Genomic DNA, 17,606 nt, shown 5'->3' with positions numbered 1-17,606 from the left:
TTCTTTTTTCCATTTCCAGGAGTGTAGAAGACAACGCAGTCTGTGGTTGCGCCATTCTGTACGTCGTCTTTCTGCTGTAAGCGTGCGCTGTTCACAACGTGCAAGTGTGCTGTAGACAACATGGTTTATTCCTTAGAACTGAACATTTTTCTGGTGTTCGAATTCGACCGCCTAGAAAACAGTGTTGTTGCAACAAGACGAAGTTTTCAACGGAGGTTTAATGTAACCAAAGGACCGAAAAGCGATACAATAAAGGATCTGTTTGAAAAATTTCAGCGGACTGGGAACGTGACGGATGAACGTGCTGGAAAGGTGGGGCGACCGCGTACGGTAGGTGGTGGAATTCCAACACCAGAAAAATCCTCAGTTCTAAGGAATAAACTATGTTGTCTACAGCACACTTGCACGTTGTGAACAGCACATGCTTACAGCAGAAAGACGACGTTCAGAATGGCGCACCCACAGACTGCGTTGTCTTCTATATCTTTCACATCACTTGCAGCGCCATCTGTTGTTGAAAATTGTAACTACTGTAATTTCGAAAGTTTGTCCGCCTGAAAATGTACTGTTGACCCAAGCATATTGCAACAAACGGTGTATTTCTAGCGCTGCTCGTTTAGTTTTTATTGCCGTTTCAAATATACCGGTCATTTTTGAAACACCCTGTACATGTGGGCAGCATTTGGTTTACTGAAGAAGCTTATTTTTACCTGGACGGCTTCATCAATAAACAGAACTGGCGCATATGGGGAACCGAAAAGCCCCATGCTGCAGTCCCATCGTCCCTGCTTCCTCAAAAAGTACTGGTCTGGGCCGCCATTTCTTCCAAAGGAATCATTGGCCCATTTTTCAGATCCGAAACAATTACTGCATCATGGTATCTGGACATTCTTCGTGAATTTGTGACAGTACAAACTGCCTTAGACGACACTGCGAACACCTCGTGGTGTATGCAAGATGGTGCCCGGCCACATCGCACGGCCGACGTCTTTGATTTCCTGAATGAAAATTTCGATGATCGTGTGATTGCTTTGGGCTATCCGAAACATACAGGAGGCGGCGTGGATTGGCCTTCCTATTCGCCAGACATGAACCCCTGTGACTTCTTTCTGTGGGGACACTTGAAAGACCAGGTGTACCGCCAGAATCCAGAAACAATTGAACAGCTGAAGCAGTACATCTCATCTGCATGTGAAGCCATTCCGCCAGACACGTTGTCCAAGGTTTCGGGTAATTTCATTCAGAGGCTACGCCATATTATTGCTACGCATGGTGGATATGTGGAAAATATCGAACTATAGAGTTTCCCAGACCGCAGCGCCATCTGTTGTTGAAAATTGTAACTACTGTAATTTCGAAAGTTTGTCTGCCTGAAAATGTACTGTTGTCCCAAGCATATTGCAACAAACGGTGTATTTCTATCGCTGCTCGTTTAGTTTTTATTATCGTTTCAAATATACCGGTCATTTCTGAAACACCCTGTATATCGCCGTCATCAATCCTGTGCCCTATATCGTTAGCGAATGTCTCTCGTGCAGCAATGGTAGCGGCGCTGAGGGGTTGCCGCATTTGAATTTTGTATGGATAGAGGTGTAAACTCTGGCGCCTGAGACGATGCGTGGACATTGGCGTCATTTGGACCGCAGCTGCAACACGGCGAACGAAAACCCGAGGCTGCTGTTGGATCACCTGCTGCACTAGCTGCGCGTTGCCCTCTGTGGTTGCCGTACGCGGTCGCCCTACCTTTCCAGCACGTTCATCCGTCACATTCCCAGTCCGTTGAAATTTTTCAAACAGATCCTTTATTGTATCGCTTTTCGGTCCTTTGGTTACATTAAACCTCCATTGAAAACTACGTCTTGTTGCAACAACACTGTGTTCTAGGTGGTGGAATTCCAACACCAGAAAAATCCTCAGTTCTAAGGAATAAACCATGTTGTCTACAGCACACTTGCACGTTGTGAACAGCACATGCTTACAGCAGAAAGACGACGTACAGAATGGCGCACCCACAGACTGCGTTGTCTTCTATATCTTTCACATCACTTGCAGCGCCATCTGTTGTTGAAAATTGTAACTACTGTAATTTCGAAAGTTTGTCCGCCTGAAAATGTACTGTTGTCCCAAGCATATTGCAACAAACGGTGTATTTCTATCGCTGCTCGTTTAGTTTTTATTGCCGTTTCAAATATACCGGTCATTTTTGAAACACCCTGTAGTTACCTAAGAAATAACAATTACAATAGTATTAATATAATTTGAGCGTCTGTAGGGACAATATGAATTAGTAATAATGACTATAAAATAGTAAGTTAAATAGTGGCTGTATTGGAATAGTCCGCGCAGAATACAGTGGCTGGTAGAAGGGTAGATGGCTGGGCACACATGGGGAGAGCGGTAGTGGTGGGGCTTACGCGCAGGCGTTGTAGGGGAAAGGCCGAGCACGGGTGAAAAGGTGCCGTTCTGAACTGAAGCCTACGCTCACATTTTTGTAACTATAATTGCTGCACCTCCGTGACCGCACTTGTATGGTGACCATTAAAAAAGATCTACCATCACTTCAGCTTTCACTAGTATCTTGAAACAATTCTCCCGAAAATACAGAGATTTCTTTCCGTCTGGCTTATTAACCATTTGTAACTTTCAGAGACGCGTCATGAGTGACGAATTTCTACACATTTCTCTGGGTGCAATGTCAAAATTTGCTTCTTTTGCCAAAACAAGCAAAGTTTAAATTGTGTCACCTCACTATCACGTTGTCCAGACACAGTTGCGAGAGAATTCTGACACAGTGGTTTATTAAGTACATCAAGTGAGAACTGCGTAGAAGTAAGGTCAGCAGCTGCCGAAAAAGCACATCATCGGCTTAATATATATAATGTCTTGACATATGTTGTTCTAAACCCATAGCACTTCGCACTTCACCAGCTATCGAGCGCCCTTAAAAACTGCATTTTTCACCCAAACAGTCTGTAGTTATTGGAATAACACGGTACATAATGAAGTTTTACATAATAGCAAATTTGCCACAATCTCATTCCGACATCTGAAATCGTTTGTGAAATATGAGGAATGTTTGACTTTATCGCTGGCGCGGCGCGATTGCAAATAAGTGTGCTACAACAATTTTCTCAAGATTAGTGACAGACAGATACCTCTACCCAAGTCTAAAGAAAAATTAAATATCTTATTTAAATGTCAAGCACAATATATTATGTAATATGCACCAAAATCAAATTCGTAACGACCTCTATTTTCCGAATTTCACACAATGCCTTACTTTCACATAAATATCACAATAAATATGAACATTAACGAAGCGATGGGCACATCATTATGAATCTGATATATAAAGCTATAAATGAAGCAAACATGAAATGTTTTTACCACATAGTCTGTACAATCATTTCAGAAAGACTGCAGGCTTCGCATCTCGATTTTGTCATCGCTGAACGACCGAAGGGTGAAAAATACTTATCAGGGAAACGAATGAACTCGCCCATTGCTTTGGACGAAAAGTGGCCACTGCGCATCAACCATCGTATCCTGCGCGAGCTATGCTGCGGCTGCGGCTGCTGCCACTAATAAAAGTGACAATAATATCAAAAATAATAGTGTCAGATATAAAAAGAGTTTCTAAGTACACTAGATAGGTGTTTGATGATATAGGAAGTTCTGGAGAAACTAAACTTAAGAAGACTGCAACAACTACGAATACCGTGAAATGAGGAACATCTAGTCGTACAGAAGGATGTATAAGGGTAACAAGTAAGTACGACAAGGTCAACCGTATTCGTTAACATTGCTTTAGTACATTACCTGCCTTCTGAAGCTGGAGATGTTATTCAGGTCTCTCATACACTTCGGAAAATTTTGTCCAGAATCGGGTTCCTGCTACTGAAAGCGACTTCCAGAAAGTGGTGGAGTGGGACAGAAAGGATTTTGCTCTGATGGGAAGGCTGTTGTCGTCATTTTGTCCATACAAGAGCGCTAAAATCTAGGAAAGATATGGCTGCAGCATACATTAATGAGGTAGTAGAGGAGACATTGTGTGTGAAATTCTCTGCTCTTTCTTGCAAGCGGACAGGATGGTGAAATATTACCATAGAGTCGAACATCATAGATACGGGGTGTTCAAGAAGTCTCTCCGCTGTGCCGTATAATTGTTAGCCGCGCGTGCCGTATGCCGCAGTGAATATACCGAAATGATACTCAGTGAAATAAAACTTATTAATTTATTGAACATTCACTTTTACGTACAATTTTTCACATTAAATGTTGAAAGTCTCCCCCCTGTTGTTGAATACACAATTCAATTTGTCTAATCATGTTTCCAAACAAAAGCTGTAACATTTCTTCTGTAACGGAAGCAGTGAAAGTTGATATAGCAGTTTTCAATTCATCGATGGATTTTGGATGGTTTTATAGACAGAAGCTTTCGCTGCATACCGGAAGAAAAAGTCAGGTCGTGTTAGGTCAGGCGATCGTGGAGGCCAAAGTCCGTGTGAAATTATGCGATCACCAAATACATCAGCAAGCAGTGACATTGAAACGCGAACTGTATGCGCGGTCGCACCGTCTTATTGAAAATAACCGTTCAGTATTTCTCTTACCACGAATTCTCGTATGAATGGGTACAGAATATCACTGCGGTATCGTTGTGCGTTTATTATTTCGTTGAAAAATATAGGACCCACAAACCGAAGTCTAGAAATTGCAATCCAAACCCCTATTTTCACAGAATGAAGTGGGTCCTCATGAATACATAACGGATTTGCAGTACTCCACATACGAGAATTATGCGAGTTTATGTACCCGGATAGCCGGCCGGTGTGGCCGTGCGGTTAAAGGCGCTTCAGTCTGGAACCGCGTGACTGCTACGGTCGCAGGTTCGAATCCTGCCTCGGGCATGGATGTGTGTGATGTCCTTAGGTTAGTTAGGTTTAATTAGTTCTAAGTTCTAGGCGACTGATGACCTCAGAAGTTAAGTCGCATAGTGCTCAGAGCCATTTGTACCCGGATAAATGAGACCACGCCTCACTAGTGAAAAACGTTTCATTAAGAATGTCCCTTCCATTTTGTTGAACGAAATTTCTGAACCATTGACAATAATGCAGTCTCTTGCCACGATCAGTATTTTTCAGTTCTTGCACGGCTGCCACTTTGTATGGGAAAAGTTCTAATTTTTTCCTTACAGCTCTGTGGGCAGTAATGATATCGATATCCTGGGCGAGTTTTCTTACTGACTTGTTTGGACTTATGGACATGTCATCGGAAAAATCGAGTAGTTTTCCCTCAGACAAAACGCTAGGACCACCATTTCTCGTTGGATCTTTCTCTGAAGCGGAACTTCGAAATTTGTTAATCAAATCTCACACAGTATCGTGATGTGGGAGTGTTGTCTCCGGGAAAACTGAATTAAATGTTTGACAAACTGAAACTGTTTACTTACCGCCAGCTTTGAACACTTGTTCGACTAATAACATATGTTCTTCAATGGTTAGCATTTTAACACCGGCAAAAACGAAACAAACGAACAAAGGAACTGAACTTGAACGTTCACGTCAACACGTAACGACACACACCAACGATACTATTGACGCTGGCCGAGATAAACAAAACAGTAGAAAGTTGGGAGAGTCCTCGCGAAGGGAAGTAACCCAGGCAGGCGAACAGTCATAGGGCACGCGCGACTAACAATCATACGGAACTGCGGAGAGACTTTTTGTACACCCCTTATAAGGAACCCAGGCATTCATAAACAATTCCAAGTGCCGTGAAGCCGGCCGCTGTGGCCGAGTGGTTCTAGGCGACTCATGAGGAACCGCGCTGCTGCTACGGTCGCAGGTTCGAATCCTGCCTCGGGCAAGGATGTGTGTGATGACCTTGGGTTAGTTAGGTTTAAGTAGTTGTAAGTCCAGGGGATTGATGACCATAGATGTTACGTCCCATAGTGCTTAGAACCATGTGAACCAGGCGCCGTGAGATTTCCTGAGAAAGGCATTGCAGGATTACATCAATTAATGAATAGCTGTAAATGTTTGTGCAACTTTTTTTCAGGTCGAGACAGCAGAGATTATGTGGGGCACAGGTGTTACTGATGCCCTCTTGCACTTTACAGTTACGTGCTCAGTCCAATTTTGTTTTTCATCTATTATTACTCCTAGACTCTTTGCTGGAGAATACAAGCTGTTATTTGTCTCGTTCGGGGCTAAGGGTGGCAGGAATTTGGGGTTTTTGGTTGGGCTGAGCTTTCACTCTGTATCCAGCACCGATTTCGAAAGCACCCACAGGGTGATATTACGATTCTAGGTTACGTGCCAGAACAATGTTTCACCCTTTGTCTTACTTACGTGCGCAACAACACAAACGTAAACAACACCGTGTCATCAGTCGTCGGAGTCATCCGCACGACACAAATGCACGCCTGAGACTTGCTATCATGTCGGCGGAAGCCGACGCAAGCCACCTCCATTAGATTCTAAGACAGGTGTTTATACAACGAAGGCTTTTGTGACAGGTTCTAGTGGCTCCTAGTGAATCTTTCTGATTGTATGGTCGTGGCCTACGAAACTTCTGAGGTTTTGTCCAGAGCTGTGTCGAATATCTTCAGGGGTGCTTATGTTTCTGTTTCGTGTTACCTTCTGCCTGTTCGGAATTTGGAGAGCGACATAAAACTACAAGAAATGGGCGTTGTAACAGTTCCAGAGATATCTTTATTAGAGATACAAGGGAAATTTCTTCAAAAAATAGAAGCCTCTAAAGTTAGTGACATATGGACTAAAGCTCTACAGAGTCGATAGTTTTATCTCTGACGGACGATAGTTAAATTTTATCTCGGACAAGGATTATCTCTGTCGGTCACGCGTAAGCTTCTACCACCCCGCTATTTTACGTTATTTATGTCGTTCTGTGGCGCCTGATACGTCTGCTGGTCAGATTCACAAGCGAACATTCCCAACCGTAAATAGACGATCCGCATGAAACTTGGCGGGTTTGTAAGGACGGCCTTATAGTGCAAGCCGTATTTTCTTCAATGCCTTGGAAAGTAACTTGGCATATTAGGTTTAGAACAATATCTTTCAACCGAAGGCACACGAAAATGATATTCATATAAAATTTGATATTTAATAAACGTAATTGAAATCTCTATAATGCACTTTTGCAATAATTTTAAATCTTTTAAAATATCCCATCACCGTCAATGACTTTTGAAAAATGAAAATTTTGTTAAAAGAGAAATGAAGGAGGAAAGTTTCTCATACGGTGATCCCAGAGGACTCGACAGTACAAATACAACCATGGAACGTATACGGCTTTAGATGTTGGAGCACTTCGTGAGAAGATTTTCAGATCTAGATCTGTTGAATGATTATGATGCCAATTTCCTCATTCGAAATAATGTACTCAAGCTTCAGTCTCTAGTACGTAATCAATTCTCTTCGTTAAGGCTTGCCAAAATACTGAAATATGCCTAATACAAATCTCTATATTTAGCTTATCATACATGATAATTTGAAATCCTGAGGAATACCATTTCATAACTTGTTCTGCGACTTTTGTATTATGTTCAGAAATTTCGTGCAGTTTATGTCTATGTTATAAAATAACATTACTTTTTAAGCATCATTTATAGATTATCAGTATTGTAAGGATTTTGTATCGTAACAGTACCGTAAGTTACCTCTTAGTTTCAGTTAACAAATTTCACGTATCTGAAACGATGAAATAGAAACAGAAGAGATAATGGATCTTAAAGGTAAAATACCAATTTAAAACATGAAATAACTGTAGATAAAATAAGTAATTAAAATAATAACAATTATGTCAAAATATTCCGGAAACACATTGTGTGCAGCTCATAGTCTGATTTTACAGATTTCAGTAATTTTTATTAATTATCAACTTTTATATTAAAAATACTTTTTATATATCTTCAGTTGAAAGATACTTCCCCTAAACCTAAAATGCCAAATTACTTTTCGTGGTATGTTTTACCCTTAAAAGTGAAATTGGGCACTTACAAAAATAGAAGTGTTGAATTATAGTAGCCTCTCTCGCCAAGTTTAATAATGATCGCTTGTTTACACTTGTGGTAGTTCCATCGTTAGTGAAACCAAAAGCAGTTCCGAAAATGTCTAATTGCATAAGTTGAAACTGAGTGTATTTTTTTCTACTAGAGGACGCCCCATTTTTTCCTGCTCATTGTCAGTTACCCCTTCTCATACCGTGTAGATATTTTGCCTAATTAGTTTTATAACTCGTTTTGATTGTGTAATGACTTTGCTAAAAGGTAAACGAGAGTATCATTTACAAACAATCTAAGAAGCTTCTCAAATTGTCTTCTAAATTGTTTATGCAAAGTGGAAACAGCAGCTTGTAACACTTCCTGGGGAACCCCACGTATTTTGTTGCTTTCAGCAGATGACTTCTTGTCAGTTACCATGAACTCTGACATTTGTGGGAGGAAGCTATGAGTCCATTCACACAACTTAGATAACGTAACATTTTTCCGAGTGTGCGGTTGCATGTAACTGCTGTGAAAATTTACTTATTTTATAAGCATTGTCCAAAGGGAATGAAATTTGTAGACCTTATGATATGGGAGACTTACCTTCGATTTCTTTATTTAAACTGCTTTCATCCACAGAGGGTATCTATGAGATGTGTTCAAGAAGAAACATGCGAAGCGAAACTGTGGGTATACCTGAAATTTATATTCAGAAGTACTTCTCTTTCACTGTTTTATGACGGTCCAAGGATCTGAGATTTTAATACACCTTCTGTGACACTGAAGACGCATCGAGGCGCGTTATTGTGAAGTCGCAGCAAGCCCTCATTGAGCAACCCAGGCCGTTTACTCATTGTGGACTTGCATAAGGTACAGACTGTCTCACAGTACACGTCACTGTTAATAGTTTTTCCATGCTCCAAGAAATCGACGAGTATCACATCTCAGACGTTGGACGTTGAAAAAAAAAAAACGATGAGGATCACTTTGCCTGCTGGGCACTCAGGGCTACATTTGCGTCCCTTAAATCCTCACTACGTTGTCCCTAACCGGAATACACAAATTTCAATCGGTTCTGGTTGTTAGGACGTTTAGTATCTTTTACATCTAAGCACAAGTTATACTTTCAAATTACTTATGCTGACAGTTGCTCACCACGCGAAGTGTCTCTTTTATACACTGATCAACCAGAACATTATGACCACCTACCCAATAGCCAGCACGTTACCTTTGGCACGGACACCAGCGGCGATGCGTTGTGCTACGGAAGCAACGAGGTTTTGGTAGGTCGCTGCAGGGAATTGGCATCACATCTTCACGCAGAAGTCATCTAAATACCTTAAATTCCATGGAGCGTGGGGGGGGGATGAACTCTGACGCCACGTTCAGTCGCATCCTACATGTGTTCAATCGGGTTCAGATATGGTGAGTTGGGGGCCAGCACATCACCTCGCCATTGTGTTCCTAGAACCACTCCATCACACTCCTGGCCTTGTGACATGGCGCATTTTCTCTCTGAAAAATGCCACTGCCGTCACCAAACATGATCGTCATGAAGAGGTGTACCTGGTCAGTAACCTGTGTACGATACTCCTTGGCGGTCATGGTTCAAAATGTTTCAAATGGCTCTGCGCGCTATGGGACTTAACATCCGTGGTCATCAGTCCCCTAGAACTTAGAACTACTTAAACCTAACTAACCTAAGGCCATCACACACACCCATGCCTAAGGCAGGAATCGAACCTGCGACCGTAGCGGTCACGCGGTTCCAGACTGAAGCGCCTAGAACCGCACGGCCACACCGGCCGGCGGCGATCATGGTGCCTTGCATGATCCCCACTGGGCCCATGGATGCCCAGGTGAACGTTTCCCAGAGCATAAGGGAACCTTCGCCGGCTTGTCTCTGATCCGCAATACAGGTGCCGAGGAGCTGTTCCCCCGGAAGACGACCGATGTGCGGCCTCCACCGGCATGATGGAGAAGGTATCGGAATTCATTAGACCATGCAACGCTCTGCCACTGCGCCAACGTCCAGTGCCCGTTTCAGTAGTAGATACCGATGTCATGAACATTGGCACAGGCATGGGTCGTAGCTGCGCAGGCCTATCGATAGCATGGTTCCGTCCACAATGTGTCCACACACACTTGTACTCTGCACAGAATATCAGTTTGATGTTAATTCCGCCCAAAAATTGCCGCTTGTCTTTTATTTACCATCCTGCTACCCTACGACGTTCGACACCTGTAATAAAGGGTGGTCACCCAACCCCACAACGTCTGGTCGTGGCTTCACCTTGGTTTCGACACGTGTTGAAGGCACTCACCGCAGCACTCCTCGAACACGAGACCACCAGCGCAGTTCCCAAAATGTTCATACCGAGCCTCCAGTCCATCATAATCTGCCCTCTGTCAAAGTCAGGTATATCGCGCGCCTTCCCAATGACACGGACAGAACTAATACTACGAGTAATCCAATGAACTACAGACCTATATCATTGACGTCGGTTTGCAGTAGGGTTTTGGAGAATATATTGTATTCATACATTATGAATCACCTCGAAGGGTACGATCTATTGATACGTAATCAGCATGGTTTCAGAAAACATCGTTCTTGTGCAATGCAGCTAGCTCTTTATTCGCACGAAGTAATGGCCGCTATCGACAGGGGATCTCAGGTTGATTCCGTATTTCTGGATTTCCGTAAAGCTTTTGAGACCGTTCCTCACAAGCGACTCCTAATCAAGCAGCGGGCCTAAGGCGTCTCGTCTCAGTTGTGCGACTGGATTCGTGATTTCCTGTCACGAAGGTCGCAGTTCGTAATTATGTGTGAGACTACATTGGAAAGTGAAAGAAGAAAATAAGATGAAGCAATTAGTTCAGGGACCCACACGATGTGTAAATGGTTGCGACAGCATACTAAACCTCCTAGCAAATAGAGAATGTCGGGACGGATAAATGGATTTGTGACCGCAACGTCGCATCGAGTAAAACTGATGTGATATCAGGTGTTCCCCAGGGAAGCGTTCTGGGACCTCTGCTGTTCCTGATCTATATCAATGACCTGGGTGACAATCTGAGCAGTTCTCTTAGGTTGTTCGCAGATGATGCTGTAATTTACCGTCTAGTAAGGTCATCCGAAGACCAGTATCAGTTTCCAAGCGATTTAGAAAAGATTGTGGCAGGTGACAGTTGACGCTAAATAACGAAAAGTGTGAGGTGATCCACATGAGTTCCAAAAGAAATCCGTTGGAATTCGATTACTCGATAAATAGTACAATTCTCAAGGCTGTCAATTCAACTAAGTACCTGGGTATTAAAATTACGAACAACGTCAGTTGGAAAGACCACATAGATAATATTGTGGGGAAGGCGAGCCAAAGGTTGCGTTTCATTGGTAGGACACTTGGAAGATGCAACAAGTCCACTAAAGAGACAGCTTACACTACACTCGTTCGTCCTCTGTTAGAGTATTGCTGCTCGGTGTGGGATCCTTACCAGGTGGGATTGACGGAGGACATCGAAAGGGTGCAAAAAAGGGCAGCTCGTTTTGTATTATCACGTAATAGGGGAGAGAGTGTGGCAGATATGATACGCGAGCTGGAAGTCATGAAAGCAAAGACGTTTTTCGTCGCGGCGAGATCTATTTACGATATTTCAGTCACCAACTTTCTCTTCCGAATGCGAAAATATTTTGTTGAGCCCAACCTACATAGGTAGGAATGATCATCAAAATAAAATGAGAGAAATCAGAGCTCGAACAGAATGGTTTAGTTGTTCGTTTTTCCCGCGCGATTTTCGGGAGTGGAATGGTAGAGAGAGAGTATGATTGTGGTTCGATAAACCCTCCGCCAAGCACTTAAATGTGAATTGCAGAGTAATCATGTAGATGTAGATGAATACTAGATACGCTGTGCATGTCTGGCTAGCGGACATTCCTCGCCAGGTGGCTCTGCTATCTCCTGGACGGGTTTATATTGATAGCAAGTCGGTGGTCGTAATGTTCTGGCTGATCAGTGTGCTTTACACACTATCAGAACGTATTTAGATCTACTGTAAGTTTAGAGACACAGTTTTACTGCGCACACTATTAAAATTAGGTTCCATTGAAGTCCATGCTAAGCTTCGAACATACGTAACTGTCGCCAATCTTGGAGATTTTGTGTTCTTGTGGTTGTAGCGTCGTTTTTTCTTATATTTTGTAACCGTGTCCACACTTCTTCGGCGTGGATTGGAGGATCTGTCCCTTTCTTATTAATTTACGTGGTTTGAAACGCTTAACCGACGTCAATATTATCTTTCTGAATTTGAACGAAATGTAGTCGACTCTTACACACTATGGAAAATTATTTCCTCCGATTCCGATGGCATATAAGTCGCACCAACAGTTCATGTGACCCTTCACCACTGACATAAGTGATGACACTAAAGTGTTTTGTGCATGTGTCAGTCGGTTGTAAGTTTTCATTGCAGTAAAGTAAAGCGACTAGAGGACGAACAGAAATGAGGAAAATAGCAACGTTTTAGGACAACACCATGAGTGAAGTTATCGGCTTTGTTGTTTATGTAAGTGGACTGTGCAACGTGTTTTCAATTAGTGGTATTCCAGCCATACCTGTGTGCCACGGCGTAAGAATAGTGTTACTAAAAATATCACAACTGAAGTGGACCGGAAACGAGTGTCGAATACTGTCAGTGGCAACAGGTTTCAAACTCGATATGAACTGCTGCTGTCATAGTATGCAGGTCCATCTCAACCTGTTTCCGAACTCCATGCAACAGTAATTTGAATCGAGTACCTCGGAAATGCCCACTACTCAAAGCGCCATATAAGACCGTATATCTCCAATTGGCCAAACAAAAAATACATTTGCCAGTAGCTGAGTAGCGGAGAGTATTGCCTTTTTCAGGATGCTAGTGTCGAATGTACTGACAGACAAAAGAGCCAGTTTACTGTCAGTGTGTAGACAATAAATACGGTGCAGTAACACCCATGTCACCACTGAATATGTTCGACATCAACTTGTAACAACCAATCAGAGGTGGCAATTGACAGCACTAGCAATGGCGGTAGGTGTACAGCGTCGGTGAGACGCGGACAACAGTGCAGTCGTTGTTGTAATGCGGAAACGTTGTGAGTCATGTGACGTTCAAAAGGGCGCGATATTTATCTTTCGGGTGAAGGGTTGAATCTTTTCCGAAAAGGCTAAGTTTGTAAACCGCTTGCTGCCGTGTTTAAAGTATACAATGCGTGACAAAACGATGCTATCGGAAATCAACGCCGAGGCAACGTGGGTCAGAAATGGGCAGGCTGAATGATGGTTGTGGAAAAGTGTACGGGCGAACAGAAGCGCAAGTGTCTAGCAACTAATTGCTTAGAAAAACCGAGGGGTTACCAACAGTGTTCTCTCAACGAGCGTTCAGTAAACGTAGTTGGGTTTCGTCCTCTGCAGCAGATGCCTCGTTTATGCATCTATGCTGACTGCTGTTAATCGGTGACGAAGAATGAACTTCGCTCCCCAATGCCCCAACAGTACGTCCATTGCGTGGCGACCGGTGATCTTTCCTGATGAACCGCGTTTTAACGCTCCATCGGACAGATGCCCGTTCGCTGGTACGGCCCTGCTACAATCTCCGGAATTGTCTGGACCGGAGCAGAGAGCCTTTTGGTCTGGGGAATGTTTTCTTGGCATTATATGAGTGATCTCGCCTTTCTGGAGGACACAGTGGATCAACAAAAGTGTGTATCTATCACTCGAGAGCATGTCCAACCCTATATGCAGTTTATTCTACTCTGCACAATGGCACTCTGCACGTTTGATGCAGCTCTCAGCGTAGGTTCAAACAGCACCAGGATGGATTAACCACCCAATCGAGAATCTGTGGGACCACCTCCACTGTGCCGTTAACGCCATGGAACTTCAGCCTTGAAACAGAGAAACTGACCGCAGCAATGGTGTGGGAATGGCCCCTCACCCATACCGGTATCTTTTAGAACCTCACTGACTATCCTTCTGCATGGCAAATCAGCAAAAGGTGGTTATTCAGGCATTTGACAGAGTCACATTAATATAACTGGACAGCGTAGTTCCGATCAGATGTGTCTTTTATGTTAACGACTGTTTTCGTGCCATGACTTGGGCCTATTGATTCGGGTTGCTGTAAACATGAAACAGAATCATTATTTCAATGTTTTCCATAAGTAAGTGTTTCACTTTGTTGTTTTTGATCTTCATGATGGCACGCTGTCAACACGTGCGTGTTCCAAATGGTGTCCCACTGAGACAGATATACTCATACGTCCTTGGATTGTCAGACACTCCGATACTCTACTGAACCTCAGCTGGCCCGTTCAATTACCCGACGTTAATCGAATATAAATATCTGTCTATAGAAAGAGTTTCGGGGCGAATCATAGTAATCAGCAGTCCAGTAATATGGTAACTATGCGAGATCTAATCATCACTGAGTGGCTACAGCTACGAGAAGATACCTCTGCACTCCTTCTTGGATGATATGAGGCCATTATCATGGTTGAAGGTGGTGTTGCTAGATATTAGCTTCGTATCTCACGGGCGTTAAGAAGTTTACGGAAAGTATGCCTTTTTGCTAAGCTCACATTTGAGGAAAAGTAAACGTGGACAGAAAATTACCGTAATTTAGTAGGTCTGCCATAAAATAAGACTGAATAATCAGGTACCAGCGATTCCAAAAGATATCTGATCCAAATAGGTTACGGTACACGGCAATTGTTTGAATAAGGGGCGATCAAAATCTTTCCGTTTGAGGCCAGTGTTGCAGCACCTTTGCAACTAAGCGCCACTCCGATTATGGTGTATAAACGCCGACACGTAGATTATTAGTGCGGCACTTGTGTCTTTCCACATGCTTGCGGTAAATGCAGAAACGTGAACTATGCTGACGTTAGTACCAAATGCTTCCAAAACAACTAACGGGCTATCATTCTTTTCTGGGTTGAGATAGGACAAACATCGGTGGACATCCGTCGGATATGAAGGATGTGTGCGGGATAGCGAGTCGGTGGAAAGTCACAGTTGTAGTCTGGTGCTGCAAGGGGTGCTGCTCCTTCATGAAAACACACGCCCACGTAACGGGTATTCGTTAGACAGATTTATTATACTATAACTGACATGTGATTACGTTTTCACGCAATTTGGGTGCTTAGGTCCTGAGAAATCGGTACCCAGAACAACCACCTCTGGCCGTAAAAACGGCCTTGATACGCCTGGGCATTGAGTGAAACAGAGCTTGGATGGCGTGTACAGGTTTAGCTACCTATGCAGCTTCAACACGATAGCACAGTTCATCAAGAGTATTGACTGGTGTATTGTGTCGAGACAGTTGCTCGGCCACCATTGACCAGATGTTTTCAATTGGTGATAGATCTGGAGAACGTGCTGGCCAGGGCAACAGTCGAACAGTTTCTGTATCCAGAAAGGCCCGTACAGGACCTGAAACATGCGGTCGTGCATTATCCTGGTGAAATGTAGGGTTTCGCAGGGATCGAATGAAGGGAGAGCCACGAGTCGTAACACATCTGAAATGTAACGTCCACTGTTCAAAGTGCCGTCAATGCGAACAAGAGGTGAGCGAGACGTGTAACCAATGGCTCCCCATACCAACACGCCGGGTGATACGCTAGTATGCCGATGACGAATACATGCTTCCAATGTGCGTCCATCGCAATGTCGCCAAACACGGATGCGACCATCATGATGCTGTAAACAGAACCAGGATTCATCCGAAATAATGACGTTTTACCATTCGTGCACTCAGGTTCGTCGTTGACTACACCATCGCAGGCGCTCCTGTCTGTGATGCGGCGTCAAGGTTAACAGCGTCCATGGTCTCCGAGCTGATAGTCCATGCTGCTGCAAACGTCGTCGAACTGTTCGTGCAGATGGTTGTTGTCTTGCAAATGCCCCCATCTGTTGACTCAGGTATCGAGACGTGGCTGCACGATCCGTTACAGCCATGCGGATACGATGCCTGTCATCTCGACTGCTAGTGATACAAGGCCGTTGGGATCCAGCACGGCGTCCTGAACCCAACGATTCCATATTCTGCTAACAGTCATTGGATCTCGATCAACGCGAGCAGCATTGTCGCGATACAATAAACCGCAATCGCGACAGGCTACAATCCGACCTTTATCAAAGTCGGAAATGTGATGGTACGCATTTCGCCTCCTTACACGAGGCATCACAACAACGTTTCACCAGGCAACGCCGGTCATCTGCTGTTTGTGTATGAGAAATCGGTTGGAAACTTTCCTCATGTCAGCACGTTGTAGGAGTCGTCACCGGCGCCAACCTTGCGTGAATGCTCTGAAAAGCTAATCATTTGTATAAAACAGTATCTTCTTCCTGTCGGTTAAATTTCACGTCTGTAGCACTTCATCTTCGTGGTGTAGCAATTTTAATGGCCAGTAGTGTATAAGAAATATCATAAAGCTGAAGTCACGCCATCTCAAGTGACAGTAATTCGAGGACCCATCCTTTAGTCCTGATGTATTCCCTTGCGATTATCACGCTTTCAGTCCCTTAAAAAAGGAGTTTGGTGAATCGGTGAGATGACGGCCTCATTGCTCACGGTGATCTTCGCTGAGAGGCATTTAGATTATGGACTGCATGGAATTGGAATGGAAACTTCCTTATCGCCCCTTTTAAATGTTATTATTACCATTACCATTCCATCTATTTCTAAAACTCATAGAAAACAAATGTGGGTATTAGTGAACGTGATAGAAGTTTGGATAGGGCCGTAAAAGCAAATTGTGCATGCTCGGTAACTGTTTATTACCAGTATGTTATCGTGACATTGATCTGAGATTTTGGGAAATACCATTTGGACATCCTGGATGACGTTAAAGGTCCCGACCCGAAACTAGTCATCAAGTAAATAAAAGTCAAATTTGCAACCTCGGCTCTTTTTCCGTTGTACTGCTTAACACAAGATGATGCCTTGCAATCGACGACACTCTGGCTTCACTGTAATTTTGTTTACAAGCCACTGAGTAGAGTTATGCAGAGAACTGAGGGAACTATACTAACTCTAAATTCTAGCGCAGCTTGAAGGATTATAGCAGCGCACTGCAGTCAAAATATGAAGAGGCGTTCTTCGAACCACGCAAGCACATTACGAGCAGTGTGAAACGTTGCTTTGCCCTACTGGTGGATGCCAGCATGGCAAGGAAAAGCAAACAGCATGTAGTGGTAGACGTAGTCCCCATGGATATATGAAAACCAGTGTTGATCCACCGTGCCTTCTTGACCTAGGAAATAACCCAGGCAATGCCACGAAAACATTCCATAAATCATATCGCTCCTCCTCGGTTGTAGGGTGTTTGCTTTCAGACGTTTCACGCCGTAAGTGCTAACGGCCATCCGTCCGATGGAGCAAAAAACATAATTCACCACCTGTCACCACTCAGGCGACGTCCGTATGCGGTACTGGCGTGCGAGTTCCAGCCTTCGTCACGGTTGAACAGCATCAATATGGGTGCATGAACGAGGCGCATGCTACAGAGGCCCATACGCAGCAACATTCGTTGAACGGTCTTTCTGGAGTTAATGTT

This window comes from Schistocerca piceifrons, chromosome 7 (assembly GCF_021461385.2).
Source record: "Schistocerca piceifrons isolate TAMUIC-IGC-003096 chromosome 7, iqSchPice1.1, whole genome shotgun sequence".
Lineage (NCBI taxonomy): Eukaryota > Metazoa > Arthropoda > Insecta > Orthoptera > Acrididae > Schistocerca > Schistocerca piceifrons.
This window is presented reverse-complemented; position numbering follows the sequence as displayed.